The sequence below is a fragment of the Aotus nancymaae genome, unplaced genomic scaffold, assembly GCF_030222135.1.
Source record: "Aotus nancymaae isolate 86718 unplaced genomic scaffold, 86718_ANA_hifiasm-v0.15.2.pri h1tg000027l, whole genome shotgun sequence".
NCBI classification, from domain to species: Eukaryota; Metazoa; Chordata; class Mammalia; order Primates; family Aotidae; genus Aotus; species Aotus nancymaae.
This window is the reverse complement of record NW_026988440.1, coordinates 400,976-417,327: the sequence shown is the minus strand read 5'-3', so window position 1 is coordinate 417,327 and position 16,352 is coordinate 400,976. Positions and strand designations below refer to the sequence as shown.

Below are 16,352 nucleotides of genomic sequence, written 5' to 3'. Positions count from 1 at the left end.
CTTGTGAATCTCTGCTCCTGTCTCTGTGGCTAGTGTGACTGTGCAGTTGAATTTTAAATTTTCTTTAATTAATTTCAATAGCCACTTTTGACTAGTATCTGTCATATCTGACAGTGCATACTAGGGTGTTCTTAATTTTTAATCTCCCCAAAGATATACTGTGTGACATACAGATTGACATATATCAGTTACCTTCATAAGGAAGCCATGGATTTGTCTGTGGGTATTAGATATAATATTAAAATACAGCATGCTCAAGAAAGTTTAATGAATATGTTTCCTTTTATTTTGTTTTTCAGACAAAATCTCACTCTGTCACCAAGGCTGGAGTGCAGTGGTAGGATTAGAGCTCATTGGGCCTTGACTTCCTGGGCTCAGGTGATTCTCCCATCTCTGCCTCCTGAGTAGCTGTGAGTACAGGCATGAATCACTATGCCTGGATAATTTTTGTTTTTTGTATTTTTTTGTAGAGATGGGGTTTTCCCATGTTCCCCAGGCTGGTCTCAAACTTATGGACTCAAGCGATCCACCCACCTTAGCCTCCCAAAGTGCTGGGATTACAGGCATGAGCCACCGTGCCCAGCCTAATGTGTATTTTAACAACCATAGTGTACAGATGTTAACCAAAACATGACAACACTTCAAAGTCTCAAGTCTTCATAAATGTACATCCCTGTTGCCAATCCATGTCTGTATTTCCTTGGAAATCTGGCATAACCTTTTCTTTAACTTGGTGAACATAAGGAGGCAAATAAGACTTCACTCATCCCAAGAGAAAGTATTTATTTAATGCCACATATATCAAGTGCCCTACAGACCCTGTAGACTCATTTCCAAAATTATGAAACAAGGAATTTAAACCTTAGAATTCCATCACATTAGTATCCTTAGGTAACATGGTGGTCCCCGCTCCCGGGAGGTCACCATATTGATGCTGAACTTAGTGTGGACACTGGATTGGCATAGCACACTACAGCCCAGAACTCCTGGGCTCAAGTGATCCTCCCACCCAGCCTCGTTGTCCTTTTCTAGGTGAAAATATATGTGAAGTTTTTACAGTTCTGGTGGATTTTCTAAGCATAATCAAAGTGTGGAAAGCCATAAAGAATGATGATAATTGTTATGAGTACTTACAAGTTAAAAAATCTATTTGGCATCCACAAGCACATAAATATACAAACCCATTCCCTTAACCAGCCTCAAAGACATATAAGAAATAAATAGACAAAGTAGTAATAATGTGTGAATACCCTTCAGCCAAAGACCCCCGGGAGCACACCTTAGGTGAAGAAGTTGAGTTTACAGTTTACCGCTCATTGCACTGAGGAAGAATGCACACCTTGGAGAACTCCTAAGTGTCTCAGTAAGAGCATGGTAGAAAGAACCTATTATAAGATTTAGGTTTTGATAAGTGTTTCAAATACCCCCAGGATTTCTATGACTGAGGGATGACACAGAGAAGCCAATGTCACTGAAGGAAGAGCTTATTACCCACAGATGCAGGAGCACAGCACAACAGGCAGGGCCACACAGAGCAGCACCAGGGCCGATCAGGTGGCAGCTGGAGGGGAAGGCATGAGTGAGAGCCTCTGCTGTGGTTTTCAGAGGAAGAAATGGGCAAGGTGGGGTAAGCAGTGTAGATATTTTATTTGGTCATAAAAAGGAATGAACTCTTGATACATGTAACTACATGGATGAATCTTGAAAAAATTATGCTATGTGGAAGAGTCCATCACCAAACAGCATCCACCACATTATTCTATTTATATGAAATTTCCATAGAAGTAAATCTCTAGAGACTGAAAGTAGGTGTGTGGTTGCTTAGGACTGAGGGGGTGTTAAAGGGAAATGGAGACAGCTGCTTAGGAATAAATGGGTATGGGTTTATGAAAATGTTCTAAAATTGTGATGATACTAAAAATCATTGAGTTCAAATGGTGGAACAATATATGTGAATTTTATCTCAAGAAAACCATTCTAACAAAAAGTGATGGCTCACATGAAATGAAATAGAGACTTCTACTTCTACTTCATGCCAGACTGTCATGGCAGATTGTGGAGACAGAGATTGAAAAGCTCAGAGCACTGAGCAGTGAGCTTGCTGACATAGACAGATGTGCTTTGTAGAAGTGGACAGCCCACCAGGTGACTATTTCTATGGAAGAGCCAAAGGGCACTCTACTAAGCAATAAGGAATGAGCAGGTGAACAGGGTATTAACCTCATCTTGTCTGTCCTTTGCAAGCTGGAACTGCCTCTAGGAGATGATATTGTAGAACCTGTCTCCCTAGCAGCAAAGGGAAGAGTAGAATCCCAGGAAGCCAGAGGCCAGGTAGCAGCAAGGAAGAAGCAAAGTGGGCCAATCTTCCAAGACTTAAAAGATGCAAGAATTTGGTTCCATCATATAACAGTTTGTAGGGAACCAGCCGCACACCCCATCCATGGGTACCCCCAGTTCAGTGCTGACAAAGGAATGAGAAAAAGACAGATTAAGAGAGATAGTGGGACCAGGGGACCATCACTTTTTACTGGAGGCAGTGAAGGCCCCGAGCTCTGGTTTCCACAGCATTTATCGAACACAATCACTTTTATCTATAGTGCGGAAGGCAGGGTGAGTCGGTGAAGGGAAGCTGTGCATCAAACATAAAATTGACAGCACTGGCAGTTTATATGAGTTTCCCATGAGCTAAAAGCGTATGCTTATCAATAGACAGTGCAGCTAGTGGGAGCAGGCTTAGCAAGGAGCCTACGTGTCTGGTTACATTCCAGTGCTTCAAGGGAGTGTTATGTCCTTGGGTACTATGTTTAGAATATCAGAGCTTAGGACACTCTGTTCCTGGGAACATGCTGGCATAGAGAGGCCTTCCTCCCCAGAGGTCTCCACGGCCTTCCAAAGTTTATCATTCCTGATTTCTTTGTTACACATTACTTATAACCAGTTCATGTAGGCACACTGTAAACCCTTCCTCCATTGCTGTTTCCCCAACACCATTTAATGCACTAATCTAGTTCTTGCAGTAATCAGACAGATAATTGCAGATGAAAATGGACTAATGCAGAATCACCCAAAAATTAGTCGCAACTTTGGGCCAGGCACAGTGGCTCATGCTTGTAATCCCAGCACTTTGGGAGACTGGGACAGGCGGACCACTTGAGGTCAGGAGTTCGAGACCACCCTGACCAACATGGAGAAACCCCATCCCTACTAAAAATGCAAAATTAGCCAGGAGTCATATCATACACCTGTAATCCCATCTACTCAGGAGGCTGAGACAGGAGAATCACTTGAACCCGGGAGGCTGAGGTTTCAGTGAGCCGAGATCATTCCATTAAATTTCAGTCTGGGCAACAAGAGTGAAACTTCATCTCAAAAGAAAAAAAAAATTAGTCACAACTTTATTAACTGATCTCAATACAGTTTTCGTTTTGTTTTTTGAGATGAGGTCTCATTCTGTCACCCAGGTTGAAGTTCAGTGGTGAGATTTCGGCTCACTGTGACCTCCACCTCCTGGGCTCAAGTGATTCTCGGGCCTCAGTCCCCTAAGTAGCTGGGACTATAGGTGCAAGTCACCACACTCAGCTAATTTTTGTATTTTTTGTAGAGACGATGTTTCTCCATGTTGGTCAGTCTGGTTTCAAACTCCTGAGGTCAAGCGATCCATCTGCCTTGACCTCCTAAAGTGCTGGGATTAGAGGCATGAGCCACCTTGCTTGGCCAGAATGTTATATTTTTAGTAAATCAGATTTATAGAGAGTCTTATTCATTGTGTAAGACTACTGATAGGTCTAAATGCATTATTTGCAATACATATTAAAAGAAGACCAGAGGCTATTTATATTCACAAAGGACAAATAACTCTACATTTTAAATTTTATCCCCAGGATACATTACATCTCCTGCTCGCTACCATCAAATAAAGGAACTGAACCATCTTAATATTTCTCAGAATGTTACATTTGTTCACTGTATTAATGATATGTATTAAAATTTGATGAGCAAGAACTGGAATATACTCTGCAAGTTTTGGTAGCACAAATCCACTCCAAGACTGATAAACTATACAAAGATTCAAGTGCCTGCTACACTGGTGACGTTTTGAGGAATTCAGTGGTCTGTGGCATGAGGGAACTACCTCCTCAAAAGCATAAGAGGAGAGTCACATATGGTGGCTCACACCTGTAATCCCAGCACTTTGGGAGGAAGAGGTGGTCAGGTCAGATCACTTGAGGTTAGAAGTTCAAGGCCAGCCTGGCCAACATCGTGAAATCCCATCTCTACTAAAAATACAAAAATTAGCCAGGTGTTATGACACCTACCTGTAATCCCAACTACTCAGGAGGTTGAGGCAAGAGAATCACTTGAACATGAGAGGTGGAGGTTGCAGTGAGCAGAGATCATGCCACTTCACTCCAGTGGCAAAAGAGTGAGACCCAGTCTCAAATAAATAAATAAATAAGACAAATTGTAGGGTTGCTGGCAAGATGGCCAAATAGGAACAGCTCTGGTGCGCAGCTCCCAGCGAGATCGACGCAGAAGGCAGGTGATCTCTGCATTTCCAGCTGAGGTACATTGTTCATATCATTGGAACTCATTGAACAGTTGATGCAGCCCAAGGAGGGTGAGCCAAAGCAGGGTGGGGCATCACCTCACCCAGGAAGCACAAGGGGCCGGGGAACTCCCTCTCCTAGCCGAGAGCAGCCATTAGGGACTGTCCCCTGCACTCCAGCCCAGATACTGTGCTTTCCCCATGGTCTTCACAACCTTCAGACCAGGAGATTCCCTCTGGTGCCTACAACACCAACGCCCAGCACAAAACTGGGTGGCTGTTTGGGAAGACACCGAGCTAGCTGCAGTAGTTTTTTTTCTCATACCCCAGTGGCACCTGGAATGCAAGCAAGACAGAACCATTTACCACTCCCCTGAAAAGGGGGCTGAAGCCAGGGAGCCAAGTGATCTGCCTTGGTGGGTCCTACCCCCATGAAGGCCAGCAAGCTAAGATCCACTAGCTGAAATTCTTACAGCCAACACAGCAGTCTGAGCTTGACCTGGAATGTTTGAGCTTGGTGAGGCATGGTGGGAGGGTGTCTACCATTACTGAGTCTCCAGTAGGTGGTTTTAACATCAGTGTAAACAAAGCCACTGGGAAGTTCAAACTGGGTGGAGCCCACAGCAGTTCAGCAAGGCCTCTGTAGGGAGACTGTGTCACTAGACTCCCTCCTTGCTGGGCAAGGCATCTCTGAAAAGAAGGCAGCAGTCCATCAGGGACTTATAAAAGCCCCCACCTTCCTGGGACAGAGCACCTGGGTACAGGAGGCTGTTGTGGGTACAGCTTCAGCATACTTAAATGTTCCTGCCTGGCAGCTCTGAATAGAGTAGCAGATCTCCCAGTACAGCATTCCAGCTCTGATAAGGGACAGACTGCTTCCTCAAGTGGCTCCCTGACCCCCGTGTATCCTTACTGGGAGACACCTCCCAGTAGGGGCCAACAGATACCCCATATGGGAGAGCTCTGGCTGGCATCTGGTGAGTACCCTTCTGAGATGAAGCTACCAGAGAAAGGAACAGGGAGCAATCTTTGCTGTTATGCAGCTCCCACTGGTGATTTCCAGGCAAGTAGGGTCTGGAGTGGCGCTCCAGCAAACTCCAGCAGACCTGCAGCAGTGGGGCCTAACTGTTAGAAGGAAAACTAACAAACAGAAATAAATAGTCTCAACATCAACAGAAAGGATGTCCATTCAGAGACCTATTCCAAAGGTCGCTGACTCAAAGACCAAAGGTAGATAAATCCACAAAGATGGGAAGAAACCAGTGGAAAAAGGCTGAAAATTCCAAAAACCAGAATGCCTCGTCTCCTCCAAGGGATCACAACTCCTCACCAGCAAGGAAACAAAACAGGACAGAGAATGAGTTTGACAAATTGACAGAAGCGGGCTTCAGAAAGTGAGTAATAACAAACTTCTCCGAGCTAAAGAAGCATGTTCTAACCCCATGCAAGGAAGCTAAGAACCTTGAAAAATATAGATGAAATACTAACTAGAATAACTAGTTTAGAAAAGAACGTAAACAACCTGATAGAACTGAAAAACACAGCATGAGCACTTCATGAAGCATACACAAGTGTCGACAGCCAATTGATCAAGTGGAAAAAAGGATTTCAGAGTTTGAAGATCAACTCAATGAAATGAAGTGAGAAGATAAGATTAGAGAAAAAAGAGTAAAAAGAAATGAACAAAGCCTCCAAGAAATATGGGATTACGTGAGAAGACCCAATCTATGTTTGATCAGTGTACCTGAAAGTGATGGACAGAATGAAACCAAGTTGGAAAACACTCTTCAGGATATTATCCAGAACTTCTTCAACCTAGCAAGACAGGCCAACATTCAAATTCAGGAAATACAGAGAATACCACAAAGATACTCTTTGAGAACAACCCCAAGACACATAATCATCAGATTCACCAGGATTGAAATGAAGGAAAAAATGCTAAGGGCAGTCAGAGAGAAAGGTCTGGTTACCCACAAAGGGAAGCCCATCAGACTCACAGTTGATCTCTCGGGAGAAAATCTGCAAGACAAAAGAGGCCAATATTCAACATTTTTTTTGAGACATAGTCTCACTCTTTATCCCAGGCTGGAGTGCAATGACTCATTCTTGGCTCACTACAACCTCCACCTCCCAGGTTCAAGCGAGTCTCCTGCCTCAACCTCCCAAGTAGCTGGGATTACAGGTGCCTGCCACTATACCTGGCTAATTTTTGTATTTTTAGTAGAGATGGGGTTTCACCATGTTGGGTAGGCTGGTCTTGAACTCCTGACCTCAGATGATCTGCCCACCTTGGCCTCCCAAAGTGCTGGGATTACAGGCATGAGCCACCATGCCCGGCCTCAACTTGCTTAAAGAAAAGAATTTTCAACTTAGAATTTCATATCCAGGCAAACTAAGATTTAAGCAAAGGAGAAATAAAATCCTTTATGGACAACCAACTGCTGAGAGATTTTGTCACCACCAGGCCTGCCTTACAAGAGTTCCTGAAGGAAGCGATAAACATGGAAAGGAACAACCAGTACCAGCCACTGCAAAAACATACCAAATTGGAAAGACCATCAGCACAATGAAAAACTGCATCAACTAATGGGCGAAATAACCAGCTAGCATCATAATGGCAGGATCAAACTCACACATAACAATATGAACCTTAAATGTAAATGAATTAAATGTCCGAATTAAATATCCCAATTAAAAGACACAGACTGGCAAATTGGATAGAGTCAAGACACATCGGGTGCTGTATTCAGGAGACCCATCTCACATGCAAAGACACACATAGGCTCAAAATAAAGGGATGGAAGAATATTTACCAAGCAAATGGAAAGCAAAAAAAAGCAGGAGTTGCAATTCTAGTCTCTGATAAAACAGACTTTAAACCAACAAAGATCAAAAAGACAAAGAAGGGCATTACATAATGGTAAAGGGATCACTGCAACAAGAAGATCTAACTATCCAAAATGTATATGCACCCAACACAGGAGCACCCAGATTCATACAGCAAGTTCTCAGAGACCTACAAAGAGACTTAGACTCCCATGTACTAATTGTGGGATGCTTTAACACTCTACTGTCAATATTAGACAGATCCATGAGACAGAAAATTAACAAGTATATCCAGGACTTGATCTCAGATCTGGACCAAGCGGACCTAATAGACATGTACAGAATTCTCCACCCCAAATCCACAGAATATACATTCTTCTCAGAACCACATCACACTTGTTCTAAAATAGACTACATAATTGGAAATAAAACACTCCTCGGCAAATGCAAAATAACAGAAATCATAACAGTCTCTCAGACCACAGTGCAATCAAATTAGAACTCAGGATTAAGAAACCCACTCAAAACCATGCAACTACATGGAAACTGAACAACCTGCTCCTGAATGACTACTGGATAAATAATGAAATGAATGTAGAAATAAAGATGTTCTTGGAAACCAATGAGAACAAAGATACAACATACCAGAATCTCTGGGACACATTTAAAGCAGTATGCTGAGGGAAATTTATAGCACTAAATGCCAACAAGAGAAAGGAGGAAAAATCTAAAATCAACACCCTAAAGTCACAATTAAAAGAACTAGAGGAGCAAGAACAAACAAATTCAAAAGCTAGCAGAAGACAAGAAATAACTAAGATCAGAGCAGAAGTGAAGGAAATAGAGACACGAAAAACCCTTCAAAAAAAATCAATGAATCAAGGAGCTGGTTTTTTGAAAAGATCAACAAAATAGATAGACCGCTAGCCAGAATAATAAAGAAGAAGAGAGATAAGAAGCAAACAGATGCAATAAAAAATGATAAAGGGAATATCACCACCAATCCCACAGAAATACAAACTACATCAGAGAATACTGTAAACACTTCCGTGCAGATAAGCCAGAAAATCTAGAAGAAATGGGTAAATTCCTGGACACTTACACCCTTCCAAGTCTAAACCAGGAAGAAGTCAAATCCCTGAATAGACCAATAACAAGGTCTGAAATTGAGGCAGCAACACAGGTGAATTCTACCAGAGGTAAAAAGGGAACTGGTACCATTCCTTCTGAAACTATTCCAAACAGTAGAAAAAGAGGGAATCCTCCCTAACTCATTTTATGAGGCCAATATCATCCTGATACCAAACCTGGTAGAGACACAACTAAAAAAGAAAATTTCAGGCCAATATCCCTGATGAACATTGATGTGAAAAATCCTCAATAAAATACTGGCAAACTGAATCCAACAACACATCAAAAATCTTATCCATCACAATCAAGTTGGTTTCATCCCTGGGATGAAATGCTGGTTCAACATATGCAAATCAATAAAAGTGATCCATCACATAAACAGAACAAAAGACGAAAACCATGATTGATGCAGAGAAGGCCTTTGACAAAATTCAACAACCCTTTATGCTAAAAATTTTCAATAAACTAGGTATTGATGGAAAATATCTCAAAATAATAAGAGCTATTTATGACAAACCCACAGCCAATATCATACTGAATGGGGAAAAACTGAAAGCATTCCCTTTGAAGTCCCACACAAGACAAGGATCCCCTCTCTCACCACTCCTATTCAACATAGTATTGGAAGTTCTAGCCAGGGCAATTAGGCAAGAAAAAGAAATAAAGGGTATTCAATTAGGAAAAGAGGAAGTCAAATTGTCTCTATTTGCAGATGACAGGATTGTATATTTAGAAGACCCCATCGTCTCAGCCCAAAATTTTCTTAAGCTGATAAGCAACTTCAGCAGAGTCTCAGAATAAAAAAATCAATGTGCAAAATCACAAGCATTGCTATACACCAATAATAGACAAACAGAGAGCCAAATCATGAGTGAACTCACGTTCACAATTGCTACAAAGATAATAAAATACCTAGGAATACAACTAACAAGTGATGTGAAGGATCGCTTGAAGGAGAACTACAAACCACTGCTCAAGGAAATAAGAGAGGACACAAATAGATGGAAAAACATTCCATACTCATGGTTAGGAAGAATCAATATCATGAAAATGGCCATACTGCCCAAAGTAATTTATAAATTCAATGCTATCCCCATCAAGCTACCATTGACCTTCTTCACACAACTGGAAAAAAAATCACCTTAAACTTCATATGGAACCAAAAAAGAGCCTGCATAGCCAAGACAATCCTAAGCAAAAAGAAAAAAGCTGGAGGCATCATGCTACCTGACTTCAAACTATACTACAAGGTTACAGTAATCAAAATAGCATGGCACTGTTACCAAAACAGAGATATAGACCAATAGAACAGAACAGAGGCCTCAGAAGTAATGCCACATATCTACAACCATCTGATCTTTGACAAACCTGACAAAAACAAGCAATGGAGAAAGCATTCCCTATTTAATAAACGGTGTTAGGAAACTTGGCTAGCCATATGCACAAAGCTGAAACTGGATCCCTTTCTTACACCTTATACAAAAACTAACTCCAGATGGATTAAAGATTTAAACATAACCTAACACCTTAAAAACCCTAGAAGAAAACCTAGGGAATACCATTCAGGACATAGGCATGGGCAAGGACTTCATGACTAAAACATCAAAAGCAATGGCAACAAAAGCCAAAATAGACAAATGGGATCTAATTAAACTAAAGAGCTTCTGCACAGCAAAAGAAACCATCATGAGAGTGAATCAGCAACCAACAGAATGGGAATAAATTTTGCAATCTACCCATCTGACAAAGGGTTAATATCCAGAATGGACAAAGAATTTAAACAAACTTACAAAAAAAAAACAAACAGTCCCATGAAAAAGTGGGCAAAGGATATGAACAGACACTTCTCAAAAGAAGACATTTATGCAGCCAACAAACATATGAAAAAAGGCTCATCATCACTGGTCATTAGAGAAATACAACTCGAAACCACATTAAGATACCAGCTCACACCAGTTACAATGGCGATCATTAAAAAATCAGGAGACAACAAACACTGGAGAGGATGTGGAGAAATAGGAACGTTTTTACACCATTTCTGGGAGTGTAAATTAGTTCAACCATTGTGGAAGATAGTGTGGCGATTGCTCAAAGATCTAGAACTAGAAATACCATTTGACCTGGCAATCCCATTACTGGGTATATACCCAAAGAATTATAGATCATTCTATTATAAAGACACATGCACATATATGTTTATTGCAGCACTGTTTACAATAGCAGATACTTGGAACAGTCCAAATGTTCATCAATGATAGACTGGATAAAGAAAACGTGGCACATATACACCATGGAATACTATGCAGCCATAAAAAAGGATGAGTTCATGTCCTTTGCAGGAACACGAATGAAGCTAGAAATCATCATTCTCAGCAAACTGACACAAGAACAGAAAACCAAACACCGCATGTTCTCACTCATAAATGGGTGTTAAGCAATGAGAACACATTTACACAAGGAGGGGAAATCACAACCAGGGCCTGTCAGGGGATGGGGTCTAAGGAAGGGGTAGCAGGGAGTGGGGTAATAGGGGAGGGATAGAATTAAGAGAATTACCTAATGTAGATGACAGGGTGATGGACGCAGCAAACCACCATGGCACGTGTATACTGATGTAACAAACCTGCACGTTCTGCACATGTACCCCAGAACTTAAAGTATAATAATAATAAAAGAGAATAAATACATACATACATACATACACACATAAAAGAGAAGTCATATCATGGCCCTCTTCTCAAAACTGTCCTCTAACTCTTCATCCCACTCAGAGCAAAGATCAGATCCAACCCCAATCCCCTGAAGCCATACCACTGACCTCATCTAGCTTCCCTTTGTCCAGCCCTTCTGGCCTCCTTGCTCTTCTGGGAACACAGACAGCTCCCTGCCCTAGTGCATTTGCACCAGAGGTCCCCTGCTTAGAAAGAACTTCCCCAGACATCCTCATGTCCCTCAAATCTTTCCTCAAAGGTCACCTTTGTAACAAGGCACACACTGACCACTTTTGTACAACGACCACCTTCCCTGTCCTCACTGCCCACACTCTGGATCACCTGCCTCACAGTGCTTCCCACCTTCTAGCACTTTCCTTCCTTACTCTGCTTATAGTGTATCTATCATCTGCCTCTTCCCACTGAAACACATGCTCCACAAGGTAAGAGATTTTTCTGATTTTACTTCAATAGTGTTCCCCAGATGCAGAATCATTCTGTCCTGTCTGGCAGACAACAAAGGTCAGTTGAAGGAATGATCACTGTACAGCACCTCCTATTCTAAAGACAGTATCTTTGTTAACATAGACTCAGGCCAAGTGCTGTTTTGTGGCAGCTACAGCACAAGGTCCCCTCACATTGACATCGAGGCTGTCTGTGATTTTCTCAGCAGGGCTGCTTGTGGTGTCCCATCTCCAACCCTCCTCCCACACCAACCCTCCCCCACCCCCCAGCACATTGCAGCACATCATCAGGTTTCTCTCTTCAGGGAGGAACAGTCCTTCATGATGGATCCAATTTCCTATTCCTTGGAAAGTTGTAGCCTCTGAAGGAGGAATAGCGACTTCTGGTCCTGACTTAAGTGGAGACAGAAGGACTCAGAAAAGCTGGAATCAGAACTTTAAATAAACACATTGAGTGTGAGGCAGAGAATAAAGTCTGAGAGAAAAAGTCACGGTGCCCAAGGCTGCTGCAGGGGTTAAAGGGGACCGCTGACCAGTATTCCAGGGACTGTCTTCCCCTCCATTTCCTCGGAGACATCATCCCTTAATTGTCCTAGAGAGCAGACGGGGCCCTCAGAGGAAACTCAGGAAAACTCATGCCATTTTCCATTCAAGGGAGGCCGATATTCTAGCGCTGATCCCGTTTCCCTCCCTTCCTCTTGGGAGGCCAGTCCAGGAGATCTAGAGGAGATGGGGAAGGCTCCCCACTGCCCCTAGTACCCGCGCGCTGCAGTGTCTCCTTCCTGTTCTCCAGGTGTCTGCAGAGCCACTCCACGCACTTGCCCTCCAAGTAGGCGCGCAGCCTCTCCGCCTCACGGGCCGCCTCCCACTTGGGCTGCGCGATCTGAGCCGCCGAGACCCCGGCCCCGCCCCACCACCATCAGCCCCGCCCACCAAACCCCGCCCCCGCCCAGACCAACCCGCGGGGATTTCGGCCTAAACTGAAAATGACTCCGAGTAAAGGCGCCTGGGGCTCTCCTGCGTCCAGGGTCTGGGCGGGTCCCGCAGCCTCGGGGTGGATATCGGACCCGGAGACTTTGGGCGACCCGGGCCGTCCGTCGGGGATCGGGAGGGGTCGTGATCTGCGCACTGGGCCGGGGTCACTCACCCGCCTCGCTCTGGTTGTAGTAGCCGCGCAGGGTCTGCAAGTTCACTCGGAAAGTCTGTGCCTGGGCCTTGACTCTCCGTTTCTGCAGGTCCCAATACTCCGGCCCCTCCTGCTCCACCCACGGCGCTCTCGGATTCGCAGCGTCGCTGTAGAACCTCTGGAACTGCGTGTCGTCCACGCAGCCCAGAGATGATGCGGAGTTCCCCCCGGCCGGGCCGGGACACAGGGGTGTAGAAATACCTCAAGGAGTGGAAGCCTGGAGGCGAGGAGGGGCTGAGACCTGCCCGACCTTCCTCCCGGCGCGGCTCCCCCGGTCCTGCGCCCCCGCCGGGCGGGCCCCTCGCTCCTCCCCGCAGAGGCCGTTTCCCTCCCGACCCCGCACTCACCACCCCCCGGGTCTCGGTCAGGGCCAGGACCCCCGAGAGCAGCAGGAGGAGGGTTCGGGGCGCCAGGACCCCATCCTCGGCGTTGGGGAGAATGGGTGGGTGACTGGCCGCTAACGAGGACCGCGGCGACGCTGATTGGCTTCTCCAGAAACGCAACACCCAATGGGAGTGGGAACTAAGGACCCGTCATGAGTATCCTGGAAGAAGGGCCCGACACACATTGGGAGAAGTGAAACTCAGGGGAGTGGGGAATCCCCAACTCTGCGCCTCCCCAATGGAGACCCGGCTCTGGGAGCCTGAGACTCTGAGAGCTACTCCCGGAACCTGGGACTTTGTCCTGATCCCTCTTCTCCTACACCAGGCCTCTTTGTCACACGGTCTGCCCGAGTCCCGGCCAAGGATATGTCTGTGGAAACCAGGGAGAGAAGCCCAGGCTGCGCCCAGCCCCTTCCCCTTCACTTCTCGTCCTGGAATCCCCGACCCTGAACTGGACTCCCTGCCTCCCACTCCTTACCTCTCCCCTCGGACTCTTGTACAAGGAAGCTCACCACGGGGAACTTGATGCCAGAGAGTGAGCTCGCCCTGGGAATGGAGGTGTAGAGACAGGGTTTTTTTCTCTCTACACCTGGTGAAGTTTTTTTCTGAAGGCACCAGATAGAGATTCTCATAGAGACCAGTTTCCTTTGTGTTTATTAATACAGTAGGTAGCACAATACTGGTAATCCCTGAATGATTAGGATTCCAATCTGTAAAAGACCTGTGTCAAAACAGCATTACAATTAAACTCTCAAAGCTCCTAAATTTTACTTTCCCCGACTATGGATCTGTGACTCTGGGTTGTTGCATTTAAAATTGTCTTCATTCCCTAGTTCAAATTTCCCTGTGTGAGTCCAGAACATCTTCTGAATACAAAGAAGCAGAGTTTCTTACTGTATATTGCAACGGGAAACCTGCAGTCATCATCTCAAACTTGCGAGTGCGCCATGCAGTCCCAATGCTCTTCACCGACGCTCAAGCACTGCCTGTTTTCGTGAACTATGCACATCTAAGCAGTGTGCATATTTTATTTGGACACTTGGTATTTTTGTATCCCTTATTTTTTAATCATAAAGAGGCCATTACTTTTTAGGAAGTCCCACAAAATGTACTAAATACAAATGCAAAGAACCCCCTGCTAGGCTCCTCCTCTGCTTTAGAATTCTTTCCCTTGCCCCTTTTCCTCACTTCCTGCTCCCTGGCCCTTCTCTCTGCCCCTCATCCCTCACACTCTCCTAGCTTTAGTTCTCACTGCCCAGTCACTTCTGAATTGTTACTGCTATGAAAAGGGACTTGAGAGTTCCCAGAGGAGCCTTTCAGCCTCTTCCATGGCTCTTTCTGCCCTTTCAAAGCACAGCCAGAGACACCAGAAATGAAATTGTACACAAGTATTTGAAGCTTTCAACAATCATTGAAATTTCCGCAAGTGTCAAAGTTACATTTTTGGCAACTCCATCAAAGCTGAGTGTGCCCAGGACAGTCAACTCAGGCCCTGGACTCTCATTCTGGTTGGATTGTATGAGAACTGTATTCACCATAAGAATTCTTCTTCCTTTTTCTTCCTCTTCTTCATTCTTTTTTTTCTTTCTTTCTTTCTTTAAAAAAAAAAAAAAGAATTCTAGAGCCAGATCCTGCTACTCAGCAATTGCCTCACGTTACAAGCAAATCTAGCCTGAGTCCTGTGGATTCCAGAGATGGAAATCCACGAGAAACCTCCATCCCCTCGTGGATGACCTCAGGTTCAGCCCCACTCAGCCCGCAGCCCTGTCGCGGAGAGTGCTCAGTCAGAATACTAGAGCAGCGCGGCGGCGTCCCCGTGTGGCAACAGGACCGAGGACAGAGAACCCTATCCCCTTTCTACCCAGCCAGGTCCTTGCAGGCTCCCGCTCTGCTCCCAGAACCTGGACAGGGTTCCGCACACAAGGGAGGCTCCCAGTCTCTGAGTCCATCCAGCTTCCCAAAATCCATGTTGATATGACCGTTTTCTCCTGCAACTTGAGTGAATGGACTTTTCGTCTCAGGGCAGAGAGAGGCAAAACAGCAGGTCTGGGGTTGACCCACCCCCAAACCCTTGCTATCGCAAGACCTAGTCCCTCAGCCTCCAGGATAGGACCTTGGCCTCCTGTCCCCTCCCCTGTTCCCGCCGCTGCTCCTTCAGGTGGAGGCTGCTCATCCCAACAATCAGCCTGTAAGTGCCAACCCTGGGGTCCAGGGAGAGCAGCCTCGGTCCAGGAAGAAGGGAGGCTCCGGGGAGCAGAAGGGAGAATAAATGGATCATAAGAGAAGAAAGAATCATACCCAACACTGGAACTGTGAGTCAATTAAACATTTTTCTTTGTAAAAAGAAGAAGGAAAGAAAAAGGAAGAAGAGGAGTAGGAGGAGAGGAGGGGGAGGAGGAGGAGGAGAGGAGGGGGAGGAGGAGGAAAGGAAGAAGAAGAAAAAGAAGGAAGAAGAGTGAGTCAGGGAGGAGAGAAAAATGGGAAGCATCCTCTTAGAAGGGGTGTGTGTGTGTGTGTGTGGTGTGTAGAGCAGAAGGAAGTCCCTAGGGTCCTGAAGAAAAGATAGCTGAGGCCAGGCGCTAAGGGGCTCAGGGTAATAGTTCCAGGGCCATACTTTCTGAGCTTGGACCTTACTGTCGTATCAGAATCCAGCCCCACAAGGCCTGGGGTCACAGCACTCAGCTTGCTGAACGGCTGCCTCTCATTGCCTTTGACAGCAGGAGACACCATGCCAGGCCCAGGGGCCACAGGGTCACAGGCAAAGAGCAGGCCCCTTTGCTGGAGCTAAGGGGATGTTGTTCTTGGAGGATGTGTGCATGACTTAGGTTGGAGTCTGAAGATGGTTGTGGGTTACAAAGAGCTCAGCAATGAGCCTGGCCCAAGCTTCTGACCCCTTGCCCTGGATCCTGAGGACTTGAACTCTCCCTATTCCCAAGAGGTCTCAAGAATTCTTCTATTAATTCTTGCCCTCTGGGGACAGCTCTGCAACTCCCTCACTTCCATACTCTGGCACCCAGGCATCTGCCTCTTTTATTCTCCTGCAGCTACCCAAGTGCCCCCAGGCCCTGCTCTCTGCCAACTCTGACCCCTGAACTCCAGGGTTTT

At 45.2% G+C, this 16,352-nt stretch overlaps 1 pseudogene; it reads right to left on the bottom strand.

Moving 5' to 3' along the window:
• Positions 1-3,139: 3,139 nt before the first annotated feature.
• Positions 3,140-15,977, bottom strand: LOC105728049 (uncharacterized; annotated as a pseudogene).
• Positions 15,978-16,352: the final 375 nt, after the last annotated feature.